A 14,733-nucleotide genomic window follows, 5' to 3' on the forward strand; every position below is an offset into this window, starting at 1 on the left:
TAAAAATCTATTGCTGTGCGTTAGTCTCGCTAAATCTCGAGAATGTGTGGACCGATTTGGCTAATTTTGATGTTGAATTATTAGTGGAAGTTCAGGGAAGGTTTATACGGTTTTATATTGTCATTTTAGTAGCCACCAAAATTTTTACAGCTATATGTATAAAATGCTCTTTTTACAGAGTTTGTTGCCATACTCCTCCGAAACGACTTGACCGATTTTTATGAAAGTTTGCAAGTGTACTCGACCGGACCGGGAGTGGGTCGTTATCTATATTTCATACCCGTGCGTCTTAAGGGGGCTTGCCACCCTTATATTTATTTCTATTTTTTCAGACAAACTCTTTTTTTTTAATTGCATATGATGTGGGAACGTAAAGATACATACAACCCTAAATTTTCACTTTTCTATCACTAACTGTTATTTTTTAATGGCCATTTAAATATTTTACATCTATATAAACAAAAAAGGTCGTGACAGTTACCAACACATAACTCGAGAACGACTGAATAGATTTTTATGAAATTTTCCGCGTTTATTTGACCGGACCGAGAATAGGTTGTTATGTATTTTTCATATCCGTACGTCGTAACGGGGGCTGCCCCCCCAAAATATTTTTTAATTTTTTTGATCAAACTGTTTTTTCTTAATTTTATGTGATGTGGAAGGCAAAGGTAAATACAACCCTAAATTTTCACTTTTCAATCTTCGACCGTTATTTTTTAATAGCCATCTAAAATTTTGCATCTTATATGTAAAAATCTATTGCTGTGCGTTAGTCTCGCTAAAACTCGAGAATGTGTGGACCGATTTGGCTAATCTTGATGTTGAATTATTTGTGGAAGTTAAGGGAAGGTTTATACGGTTTTATATTGTCATTTTATTAGCCACCAAAATTTTTACAGCTATATGTATAAAATGCTCTTTTTACAGTGTTTGTTGCCATACTCCTCCGAAACGACTTGACCGATTTTTATGAAAGTTTGCAAGTGTATTCGACCGTACCGGGAGTGGGTCGTTATCTATATTTCATACCCGTGCGTCTTAAGGGGGCTTGCCACCCTTATATTTATTTCTATTTTTTCAGACAAACTCTTTTTTTTTAATTGCATATGATGTGGAACGTAAAGATACATACAACCCTAAATTTTCACTTTTCTATCACTAACCGTTATTTTTTAATGGCCATTTAAATATTTTACATCTATATAAACAAAAGAAGGTCGTGACAGTTACCAACACATAACTCGAGAACGACTGAATAGATTTTTATGAAATTTTCCGCGTGTATTTGACCGGACCGAGAATAGGTTGTTATGTATTTTTCATATCCGTACGTCGTAACGGGGGCTGCCCCCCTAAAATATTTTTTTATTTTTTTGATCAAACTGTTTTTTCTTAATTTTATGTGATGTGGAAGGCAAAGATAAATACAACCCTAAATTTTCACTTTTCAATCTTCGACCGTTATTTTTTAATAGCCATCTAAAATTTTGCAACTTATATATAAAAATCTATTGCTGTGCGTTAGTATCGCTAAAACTCGAGAATGTGTGGACCGATTTGGCTAATTTTGATGTTGAATTATTTGTGGAAGTTCAGGGAAGGTTTATACGGTTTTATATTGTCATTTTATTAGCCACCAAAATTTTTACAGCTATATGTATAAAATGCTCTTTTTACAGTGTTTGTTGCCATACTCCTCCGAAACGACTTGACCGATTTTTATGAAAGTTTGCAAGTGTACTCGACCGGACCGGGAGTGGGTCATTATCTATATTTCATACCCGTGCGTCTTAAGGGGGCTTGCCACCCTTATATTTATTTCTATTTTTTCAGACAAACTCTTTTTTTTTAATTGCATATGATGTGGAACGTAAAGATACATACAACCCTAAATTTTCACTTTTCTATCATTAACCGTTATTTTTTAATGGCCATTTAAATATTTTACATCTATATAAACAAAAGAAGGTCGTGACAGTTACCAACACATAACTCGAGAACGACTGAATAGATTTTTATGAAATTTTCCGCGTGTATTTGACCGGACCGAGAATAGGTTGTTATGTATTTTTCATATCCGTACGTCGTAACGGGGGGTGCCCCCCTAAAATATTTTTTTATTTTTTTGATCAAACTGTTTTTTCTTAATTTTATGTGACGTGGAAGGCAAAGGTAAATACAACCCTAAATTTTCACTTTTCAATCTTCGACCGTTATTTTTTAATAGCCATCTAAAATTTTGCATCTTATATATAAAAATCTATTGCTGTGCGTTAGTCTCGCTAAAACTCGAGAATGTGTGGACCGATTTGGCTAATTTTGATGTTGAATTATTTGTGGAAGTTCAGGGAAGGTTTATACGGTTTTATATTGTCATTTTATTAGCCACCAAAATTTTTACAGCTATATGTACAAAATGCTCTTTTTACAGTGTTTGTTGCCATACTCCTCCGAAACGACTTGACCGATTTTTATGAAAGTTTGCAAGTGTACTCGACCGGACCGGGAGTGGGTCGTTATCTATATTTCATACCCGTGCGTCTTAAGGGGGCTTGCCACACTTATATTTATTTCTATTTTTTCAGACAAACTCTTTTTTTTTAATTGCATATGATGTGGAACGTAAAGATACATACTGTAACGTATGATTATACTGTTTGAATGGGGTAGCTTAATAAATGACTAAGTTCTACAGAAATAGGCTAGCTGGATATTTAAGAGACCGTATCAAGTGGACTCAGGAGAGGATCAGGCCGTATTTGCACGCCCGAAATAAGACGGTACCTAATGAAGTACTTGAGTGTTAAGAAACTAAAGTAAAATAAGGAAAGAAATGTAAAAAAAGGGAACTACTGACCCAGAAGATATTCAGAAGTAGTGTTGAGCGCCAGGGAAGGATTTTAGAAATTCTTCTCCACGTGACCTATATTGCTGTACCTAACTAATATTACTCAAAATGGTAGGATAATAAAACATATAAGTATGTACAACCAACAAATTTAATGAAAAACCTATAACCCCTATATACAATTTTATACAAACTAGCTAATCAGTACCTGTTGTACTAGAAAAGTACGCTCCTGTCGACAATGAGATTACAATAAAAATTAAAACAAAGAACTTAATTAGTTAGATCAAGACAGTTATTGGGAATCACAAGTTATTTACTTAAACAAAAATGTATTATGGATATTGGTTACAGTATTGGTTGACAATCTCGTATCTGACCTAAGTGATAACCCTGAGTACCATACCTGTTGAAATGAAATAAAGGTTATTAAATAGGAATTAAAACCGTAGATATTGTATACAACACCTTAACATATAGTTTATAATTCCCGGACTATTTTAAATGAGTGGTACGAACAGTGAACGATAAAACTTGTGGAAAAAAAATGATTGAATATTACAAATGGTGATTTTAGAAAAAATGAGTTTATATTATTATTAAGGTTATTTCTAATTTATTGGAAAAAATATTAATATTGCAAGCAGTTATTTAAAATAATTGAAAATGTATATTTTATAATAAAAACCTGTCGCTTCTACAAAAGTAGGGACGGAGGCTTCTCCAAACTCCTTGAGAGGTTGACGATGGGAGAGCCAGGTAGGTATCCTCCGGTTTCCAATCCTGGGGAGATACTCAACCACAATACGGATGGTCCGATGAGGAGGTACTTACTAGTACCGGTAAAAATCAATGTTGATTCCAAAAAACATAAAATCCCAATCCACACCAAAAGAAACCCCAAACTGATTGCTTATTCCATATCCAACAAAAACAAAAACGGTGACTTAATTTCCTTTTTCTCCAGTGGCTAAAATAATAAAAAAAACCTTGATCAGCTGATTGTCCTTGAGTATACAAGAAACAGGGCCTCGACAAAAAGGTGTATCACCTTATCAGAACTTGACAGAGAAAAACTCTAAGTAAAAAATGAAGTTTGATGTCCATGCTTGAAGTTCATTGACCTTGATTATCCTTGAATGGAAACAGCTTTTTAACCGAATATAAGAAAGTATTTGGACAAGTAAATGTGGATCTTGTAATCAAAGATTACTATATGGAGTTATATAAAGGAGAAAAGGAAAATGATCATTGATTCCAAACTTACTTTGAACCGGAAATATAATGAAAGATTTTTTTTTTCTGTAGAAATATAAGTGCGATGGTATTGAAGTATTGCAAATATGATGATTGAAGAGTAATAATTCATATAAAGATAATATATGTAAGATATTGACAGTGAATAAAGGGCTATTTTTTTTCCAAGGAAAAACCATAGCTACGAGACATTTATCTAATACATACCCATTGCTCTTCAAAAAAGTATTGGAAACAAAAACTCTTCTCCTCAAACTCTTCACAAAACCCAAAACAAAATAAAAACTTCCTCCAACGTAAATTAATCTTATAACTTTTTCAACTAAAAGGTAAATTCTGGCAATGGCCACCGGAGATCGGGAGATCAGATGTCTTCTGTACAAGAGTTGAAAATTAAATGCTGGCCTGCTCTCCCCGAAGCAATGACAAACACGTCAGCCGGAAGCCGTATCGACACACGGACCAACTTCTAGATTACGAATTCCCCTAAAAGTCACCAACTTTGTCCAAATACTTATTAAAATCTAGGCAATACCTACTACACGCTGAAGTATATTTGGTTGCATACTTATTGGGAGTTGCTTTTCCTAATAAATATTTTGAAATGCATATTATAAAGTGACGATGAGTATCACTCAACGTTACATTCCCCCATTACTTGTAAGAAAAAAAATTGATCTTATGAACAATTTTTTTTTATTATACATATATATATATATATATATATTTATATACCCATATAGATACTCAACTCAAGTATCCACAGAGAAAAATCACACGCTGTGGGATCCACCACAGGCGTGAACAAAACAAATATCTAAAATATAATAAGAACCTACGAATACTACACTACTATAAACTAACCTATCGTTGGACACCGTCCAAACTCATAGTACCAGTCCTCTGTGACATATACCCTAAAGACCAAATTGTGTTCAAGTTGATTTAGTAGATTTAAATAAAACCCCAAATTATAGTCAACAAGAACACCATAACAACAATATTCGAATACAAACTCAATATAACCTATACAACGACTAACTTACTCACACTTACAGCTGACTCGATCGATTATACCTAACCGCAAATTATGAGTCGTGTAAATGGGTTGCTTAAATGGCGAATACATCACATGCCATATCAACATACATACATACCTAAGAGTTATTATAACCCGTTTCTAAAGTACATAATTCAGATAAATCCTAATCTCAAAAAAAATGTCGAATGGGACGAGTAATACAAAATTGTTCTATCGATGGACAACAGATTTAAATAGAGCATATCCAAAGTGAACAATTAGTAGATTTCGTAGCCATTTCGCAATAAGCCAACATAGATCATAGTATATATGAAAGTAAATATAAGAGCTATTGGTAAGAAAAGAAAGTATTGTAGCAATCCTTTTATCCTAAATTGATCCGACAGTGGACAACAGATTTATATTGAAGCATATCCAAGGTGGAACAACCAGGCAGATTTAATTGATCAACGCTACAACCTAGCACTAAATGTGCTAATAATGATTACATATTGGGTACCATGAACCTAATTCAACTGATCATCCGAATTGTATCAGATGCCATGGAAGATCTTCCTAAAGGTACCTAATCGAATAGTTGACATAACAGAAGTTAGCTCATTCTGGGATTCTCTAACTGTAGCTATAGCGAACAGATTGATAAGAATGGCCAGAAGAAGCTAACCAATATTTCGAAGTCATCACACATGAAATAAATCAAGAAGTCACATATTATAACTCTTATAAATAAATCCAATTAAGGAAATACTAGAGAACAAGTAAATCAATTTCTAAAGAAACTGCAGATTAAGAAAATGTTCCCTAGTTACTCCCAGACAACAGGATGTTGATCCTGACTCTAATTTAAATACAAACAAAAAATAATGAGTTTCCAGGAAAGCTGATGTTCGAACACAATAATTCCTTGGTGTAGGCAAAAGCTACATTTTCATAGGACTGATCTTTAAGAAGTTACCATTATTATCAGAACAAACAAAATAGTAAAGCTTAAGAAGGATAGATAAACATACAAGTTAAGACTAAGTTTCTTCAGAATGAATGTAAACTGAAAATCGAATAAGAATGCCTAGTGCATGATTAAAATGATGATTAAACATTCTATCATAAAGATTCAGCATCTGAACTAATTGAGGTATGGCTTGGAACTAGGCAACTGTGAGCAATGAAATCTGCTTCCTATCAGGTGCACAGTCGATAAGCAACAAGTCTCGAACCCACGTATTTGCATAGCCAAGCTAGGCAAACCACTTTCCTAAGAAATGTTCACTACAATAAATAATGAAATGGTTTCATAGTCTTTATCATAAATTTAATCTCAATTAACTTTATCAAAATTTGGACACATGAAGTATAACTTTGGAATCACACTGTATACTAAAATTGCATTTACCCAAACAAATATCACAATGACTTCTTTAGACAAAAATAAGCTAATGTACCAAGGAATCATGCTAAGCACTGAAATAACTTTCCAGTAGAAACTACAAAATCAAATACAAAACGAGATAATCCTAATCTAAACCTATTATGTAGATACACTAATCTATAAGTGATGACATATATAAGCATAATCACATACAAGGTGTTAACAGTTCCATACCAGTTCAATAATAAGCCAAATTAAGCTAAATCTCAATAATAAACTAATAAAATCTCAGATACATAGAATATGGAAAGCTAGAAAGATTACTATAATAGATAAAACATAGAGTCCCTATCTGGTGACTAAAATCAAAATCCAAGCATTAACCTATTCATTGAACAATCGAGTATTTCTGAAATTTAGAAAGAGGAATTAACTTGATCAAACTGTTAAGTTAATCTTCTTCTTCTGACGACGAAGATTCTAAGTCGTTGACAGTATTATCTGGTAGTAAGTCCTTTATGTGAAATCGACCAAGTTTCCTGTTGGACGAACTATCTTTTAATTCATATATTAAAGGAGAGATTACTTTACTGACAACACATGGGACATATTCCTGACAAAATTTGGCAGAAATAGCATCACCTTTACTTGACTTAACAAAATTACGTTTTAATACCCGATCACCAACAAAGAATCGCAAATCTCTTTTCCTCAAATTGTATTGACTCTGTGACTTAAGGTAAGAAGATTTCAACTTCTTCCTGATGTCTGCAAATATTGGGGGCAAAGTCTGAACATCATCTAAACGATGAAGTTTCTCAAAGATCTGAGGGATATTTGTGGAATTGTCTGAAATTAAACCGAAATAATCACCAGACAAAGCAATATTTCTACCAAAATTCAGATAAGCTGGAGAACATTGAGTAACTTCATGGACCGAAGTTCTTATGGCTTGAGCTATGGAGTGGATATACTGGTCCCAAACTCTGTGATCTGGATTGGTGTACGATCTAAGGGCTGTTACAATACTGCGGTTCACTCGCTCACTATGATTAGCTTGCGGATGGTATGCAGCATTATAAAAGATCTTCTGAACTTTGTACTTGGTTAGAAGATCCTTAAAGGCCTTAGACACAAATTGAGGACCATTGTCACAAGACACAATTTGGGGGACACCAAACAACAAAAAGACTTGTTCCTCCAAATATTTCACAATGGCAGGGACAGTAGCATTCCGAAGAGGAAAAACTAGTGGAAATTTAGTAAAGTAGTCCACAACTACTAAACAATAGGTATAGCCATTGTAACTACGAGGATATGGTCCAATCAGATCCATGGATATCATCTGCCATGGGAAGTCAATGTTCCTAAAAGTACCCATTAATCCAGCTTGTGGCATAGTACTTGGCTTGCAAGTAGCACAAACTTTGCATCTAGATAATATATTTCTTAATATAGTTGCGCATGCCAGGCCAATAATATAATTCTGCTATCCTACTAAATGTTTTATAAGAACCAAAATGACCAGATGTCACATTATCATGAAAAGTACGAAGAATTTCATCCCTGTTTGCTGTTGGGACGACAATTTTCCAATCAGACATATTAGACAAAGCTTCTACTGAACTAACAACATGCTTATAAAGGATATTATTTTCTACTTTAAAATCAGGATACTGATCAGGTTCTTGGGTAACCTTTTCCACCATTTTCTGATACCATGCATCCGGAACTAAAGTGGATAAGTCAAGAAGATTGACATCAAACGTTCGAGACAAAGCATCAGCTACTACAACACCATTTGCCTTACGATGGACGATATTATAATCAAAGGCTGACAACTTACAAATCCATCGAGACAAACGTTGGGATGGGTTACGCATAGAATGCATCCAGAGTAACGAGCTATGATCAGTAATAAGGGTACACTTACGACCTTCTAAATAGTACCGAAAAGCCTCCAAGCCATGAATAATAGCAAGGAGTTCACGCTCTGTAGTGGAATAATTTTTTTGAGCTTTATTGAGCTTCTTACTAGTATATGCTATGGGGTGTTCAGAACCATCTTTCATCTGAAAGAGTACACCACCTGAGGCGGTATTTGAACAGTCAGTCATGAGGTAGAAATGTTCACTGAAATCAGGTGAAGTCATGACCGGAGCACTAGTAAGAGCTTCTTTAATACGATGAAAAGCATCGTCGGCTTCAGGAGTCCAGGTGATAGTCTGGCCCTTTTTCCTATTCTTAAGGAGGTCAGTAAGGGGTGATAATAAAGTAGAATAAGAAGGCACAAATCGACGATAGTAACCACACATGCCCAAGATCCTACGTAATTGTGTAGTAGTTTTAGGAATGGGGAAGTCCTTAATAGCGGTTACTTTATCAGGGTCTGTTCTCAAACCTTGATGATCAACAACATATCCTAGAAATTTCAAATTAGGACGACAAAAATTACATTTCACTAAATTAACAGTGAGATTAGCCTCTTTAAGGCGTGAAAATAATTTCTCCAATATTTCAATATGTGACGAAAAATCAGGAGTAACAACTATGATGTCATCTAAGTAATAAAATACAAATGGTTCAAGTTGTGGACCAATAACCAAGTCCATTAGACGACACATTGTTTGTGGAGCTGAAACTAGACCGAAAGGCATTGTGACAAATTGAAATAACCCTTTACCACTGACAGCGAAAGCAGTATACTTCTTACTCTCTTCGCTTAACGGAATTTGTAAGAAGGCTTTGGATAAATCGATCGAAGAGATATATTTGGCATTCTGAAGTTTGCTAAGAATTATATCTATCCGAGGGATGGGATAAGCATCTCGATTAGTAGTGATACTATTGAGTTTGCGACCATCGAAGCATACTCGGAATGATCCATCCTTCTTCTTCGTCATCCATAACGGCGAACAATACGAAGAATTTGACTGTTCGATAATGTTTAGAGAGAGCATCGAATCAATTTCTTTACCTAAATCTGCTTGCCATGCCTGAGGTATGGGATATTGATATTGTCTAAACGGAGTTGAAGTGTTCACTTCGATAGTATGAGATATTAAATGTGTACGGCCTAATTTATCTTTGGAAGAGATAGAAGAAAATTTAGAGATAATATTCTCTAACTGGGTTTGTTCTAAGCTAGACAAACTAGAGAACTCACGAATGGCACTTACAGTTGCGACATTAAAGGAAGATATAAACAACGAAAAATCTGAACAGTTTAATGTACTATTAAATGCATTTAAGAAATCCATGCCAAGAATTATAGAATTTTTAACTGAAGGGATAACATAAAATGTAATCATTTTCCGAATATTGGCAACTACGATTTCTGTGTCAAATTTACCTGTAATTGACTGGATTGCACCATCCGCGGTAGAGACTTGCAGAGAAGAAATAGGCATAACATTAATATCAGTGTTTTCTAACAATTTCAGCGAATACGAACCTATTAAAGAAATGTTAGAGCCACTATCTAATAGAGCTAAACAAGATTGTCCTAAAATTTCAATTTCAAGATAAGGTCGGTTATCATTATGTTTCCTAACTAATAACGAATTTATATCAAAATCCAAAATATCTGATTTATTTTCAAAATTATCTGGTATTAACATAGACATATTATTATTATTTACAACCGTACAACCTGGTATAGAATTTGGAACTGTTTCCTTGTCTTGATTATGCTTATTACTAAAATTCCAGTTTAAGACTGGAGGGAATAATCTACGATCAAGCGAACCGTACGAGTCAACTAAAGTGTTACCAACAATTACTTTTTCCCTGATTTCGGTTTGCGTGCTGGTCTCCGGTTGGAAGTGTTTCTTCCTTCCTGAGAGGGTGTGTTTGAGCTGCTGGCGGGTATTGGACCTGAAGCTTCGTCTACAGCTGCGGTCATATTCCCTGATGGGGCTGCTGTTTGAGGAACGCTCAGGGTACGAGCCTCTGCATGCTCGTTTCCCGAACACTTAAAACAATTTCGTTTCAGTGTGTTATCTTTACCACAACCGTGGCAGAAAATCCGGGTTTGGGGTCTGGAACAATCCCGAAATGCGTGACCAATCGACTGACAATTCCAGCAAGAAAAGGAATGAGTAGTCACAGACACATTCGGTGTATAGGGTCTAGATTGCCAAGAACGATTTCTCGAGGAGTGAGAGGTAAATCCAGCACCAGAATTAGATGTTGTAGGAGGATGAAAAGACCAGGATAGAGTTTCTTCTAACCGTTTACACTTATCTGTCAGGTCTTCGATAGTGGCTATATCAACAAGTGCCAATTGGGCATGGTAAAAAGGTAGCAAACATTTTAAAATTATCTTAATTTTTGCATTATCTGTTAAAGGAGTATCTAAACGACTACACATACCCAACATAGTGTTAATAAACATAGTCACTGATTCTCCAGGTTTCTGCTTGCGGTTCTTGATCTCGTCTAAGAGATCAGTTTGGAAAGAATAAGGCAGAAAATCGGATTTTAGTTTCTGAGCCAAACCAGTCCAAGTGGTAAAGCTACCACGGTTGTTTATAAACCACGTAAAAGCATGGCCTGTAAATAATTCGGCAGAAGCCGAAAAAAGATCTTCCTCACTCACACCTCTCGAAACACGAAGACATTCTACCCTATCTAAAAATGAAATTACTTGGTCATAATGACCTTCACCAGAAAACGAAACTCCCCACTTATGTACCTGCACAGGCTTGGGATGTAACAAGGAATTAGAGGCTTGAACCGAAGAAACAGGAGTGGACGTGGCTAGAGGATTTACTCGAGAATCGAGTTCACCTTCTAGACTGAGAATCCTAATGGACATAGAGCGTTTGTAAAGTTGTTGCTCCTCATCTGAGCAACATAATAAGTGGACACGACCAGAGATATGAGCAAGACGTGAAATGTATCTAGAATACATGCTATCATGGACAGTCCCTCTAAAATTGGATATCTTTTGAGTAAGATCCTCAATTGTCTCATTTATTCCCTGTTGTTGTTCCAGAAAAGGAATAGATGCAGCTGAAATTTGCCGGAAACTCCTATTTCCTTGCTCTTGTTTAAGAGCACCACGCAATAGACTGCGTTTTTTATCACATTTAGCGGATTCTTCAACCTCTATTTCTCTTATCCTCAACTCATAATCTACCTCCTTAACTAATAAATGCTCTGGCTGAAAGGTACACATGGTGGTAGGAAAAATTTAGTACCAATAAACCCAACCCAACAACGACAAACCGAACCCAACCCAACAAACTAACGACCCAATTAACCGACAATCTACTAAACAAGCTGCTCAACCGACGAGCTGCTAAACTAACGACCTAACAAACCGACAAACCAAATATAACCGAGATATATATTTGGGGTAGATATTTAAAATAATTTAAGTAATTGTTTAAACGAAAATGTATATAAAAAAAAATGAAACTTTATAAATTATATATAGGTATGGTAAGCAAAAATTTAGCTAACTGTAGTATATTGTGGCTGCACCTAAATCAGAAATAGTAATGTACCTAGATATCAAAAAAAAATAAATCATTCAAAATTTTTCAAAATAAATATCCAGGTATCACCAAACCGACCAGACCGAAATGTCAACCAATATACCTGTTGAAATATTATCCTACTCACGATTCACAATTATTATTTTAAATAAATTAAAATAGTACCAATACAGCAATACAAGTGCACTAGTGTATTTTACAAATAACGTACAAAAGGAATCAAAAATGTATCTCTATATAATTACAAAATATCCAACTATGAACCAGAAAGATACTTACTAGAAAAATTTACAATAAGCAACAAAATAAAGAAAGGTACTGTCTTACTGAAAATCGGGCTCCACGTTGGCGAGCGTCAATTGTAACGTATGATTATACTGTTTGAATGGGGTAGCTTAATAAATGACTAAGTTCTACAGAAATAGGCTAGCTGGATATTTAAGAGACCGTGTCAAGTGGACTCAGGAGAGGATCAGGCCGTATTTGCACGCCCGAAATAAGACGGTACCTAATGAAGTACTAGAGTGTTAAGAAACTAAAGTAAAATAAGGAAAGAAATGTAAAAAAAGGGAACTACTGACCCAGAAGATATTCAGAAGTAGTGTTGAGCGCCAGGGAAGGATTTTAGAAATTCTTCTCCACGTGATCTATATTGCTGTACCTAACTAATATTACTCAAAATGGTAGGATAATAAAACATGTAAGTATGTACAACCAACAAATTTAATGAAAAACCTATAACCCCTATATACAATTTTATACAAACTAGCTAATCAGTACCTGTTGTACTAGAAAAGTACGCTCCTGTCGACAATGAGATTACAATAAAAATTAAAACAAAGAACTTAATTAGTTAGATCAAGACAGTTATTGGGAATCACAAGTTATTTACTTAAACAAAAATGTATTATGGATATTGGTTACAGTATTGGTTGACAATCTCGTATCTGACCTAAGTGATAACCCTGAGTACCATACCTGTTGAACTGAAATAAAGGTTATTAAATAGGAATTAAAACCGTAGATATTGTATACAACACCTTAACATATAGTTTATAATTCCCGGACTATTTTAAATGAGTGGTACGAACAGTGAACGATAAAACTTGTGGAAAAAAAATGATTGAATATTACAAATGGTGATTTTAGAAAAAATGAGTTTGTATTATTATTAAGGTTATTTCTAATTTATTGGAAAAAATATTAATATTGCAAGCAGTTATTTAAAAGAATTGAAAATGTATATTTTATAATAAAAACCTGTCGCTTCTACAAAAGTAGGGACGGAGGCTTCTCCAAACTCCTTGAGAGGTTGACGATGGGAGAGCCAGGTAGGTATCCTCCGGTTTCCAATCCTGGGGAGATACTCAACCACAATACGGATGGTCCGATGAGGAGGTACTTACTAGTACCGGTAAAAATCAATGTTGATTCCAAAAAACATAAAATCCCAATCCACACCAAAAGAAACCCCAAACTGATTGCTTATTCCATATCCAACAAAAACAAAAACGGTGACTTAATTTCCTTTTTCTCCAGTGGCTAAAATAATAAAAAAAACCTTGATCAGCTGATTGTCCTTGAGTATACAAGAAACAGGGCCTCGACAAAAAGGTGTATCACCTTATCAGAACTTGACAGAGAAAAACTCTAAGTAAAAAATGAAGTTTGATGTCCATGCTTGAAGTTCATTGACCTTGATTATCCTTGAATGGAAACAGCTTTTTAACCGAATATAAGAAAGTATTTGGACAAGTAAATGTGGATCTTGTAATCAAAGATTACTATATGGAGTTATATAAAGGAGAAAAGGAAAATGATCATTGATTCCAAACTTACTTTGAACCGGAAATATAATGAAAGATTTTTTTTTCTGTAGAAATATAAGTGCGATGGTATTGAAGTATTGCAAATATGATGATTGAAGAGTAATAATTCATATAAAGATAATATATGTAAGATATTGACAGTGAATAAAGGGCTATTTTTTTTTCCAAGGAAAAACCATAGCTACGAGACATTTATCTAATACATACCCATTGCTCTTCAAAAAAGTATTGGAAACAAAAACTCTTCTCCTCAAACTCTTCACAAAACCCAAAACAAAATAAAAACTTCCTCCAACGTAAATTAATCTTATAACTTTTTCAACTAAAAGGTAAATTCTGGCAATGGCCACCGGAGATCGGGAGATCAGATGTCTTCTGTACAAGAGTTGAAAATTAAGTGCTGGCCTGCTCTCCCCGAAGCAATGACAAACACGTCAGCCGGAAGCCGTATCGACACACGGACCAACTTCTAGATTACGAATTCCCCTAAAAGTCACCAACTTTGTCCAAATACTTATTAAAATCTAGGCAATACCTACAACACGCTGAAGTATATTTGGTTGCATACTTATTGGGAGTTGCTTTTCCTAATAAATATTTTGAAATGCATATTATAAAGTGACGATGAGTATCACTCAACGTTACAATACAACCCTAAATTTTCACTTTTCTCTCACTAACCGTTATTTTTTAATGGCCATTTAAATATTTTACATCTATATAAACAAAAGAAAGTCGTGACAGTTACCAACACATACTCGAGAACGACTGAATAGATTTTTATGAAATTTTCCACGTGTATTTGACCGGACCGAGAATAGGTTGTTATGTATTTTTCATATCCGTACGTCGTAACGGGGGCTGCCCCCCTAAAATATTTTTTT

At 34.7% G+C, this 14,733-nt stretch overlaps 1 long non-coding RNA gene across 1 annotated transcript; it reads right to left on the reverse strand.

Annotated features, from left to right (window-relative positions):
* Window positions 1-2,984: 2,984 nt before the first annotated feature.
* LOC126890349 (uncharacterized) lies at window positions 2,985-14,489 on the reverse strand. The gene is made up of 2 exons (XR_007700287.1): window positions 13,670-14,489; window positions 2,985-3,929 (listed from the first exon to the last, which is right to left on the reverse strand). It is a non-coding gene; the product is annotated as an uncharacterized LOC126890349 (long non-coding RNA).
* Between the last annotated feature and the right edge of the window lie 244 nt (window positions 14,490-14,733).

This window comes from Diabrotica virgifera, chromosome 8 (genome assembly GCF_917563875.1).
Source record: "Diabrotica virgifera virgifera chromosome 8, PGI_DIABVI_V3a".
In the NCBI taxonomy this organism is placed as follows: domain Eukaryota; kingdom Metazoa; phylum Arthropoda; class Insecta; order Coleoptera; family Chrysomelidae; genus Diabrotica; species Diabrotica virgifera.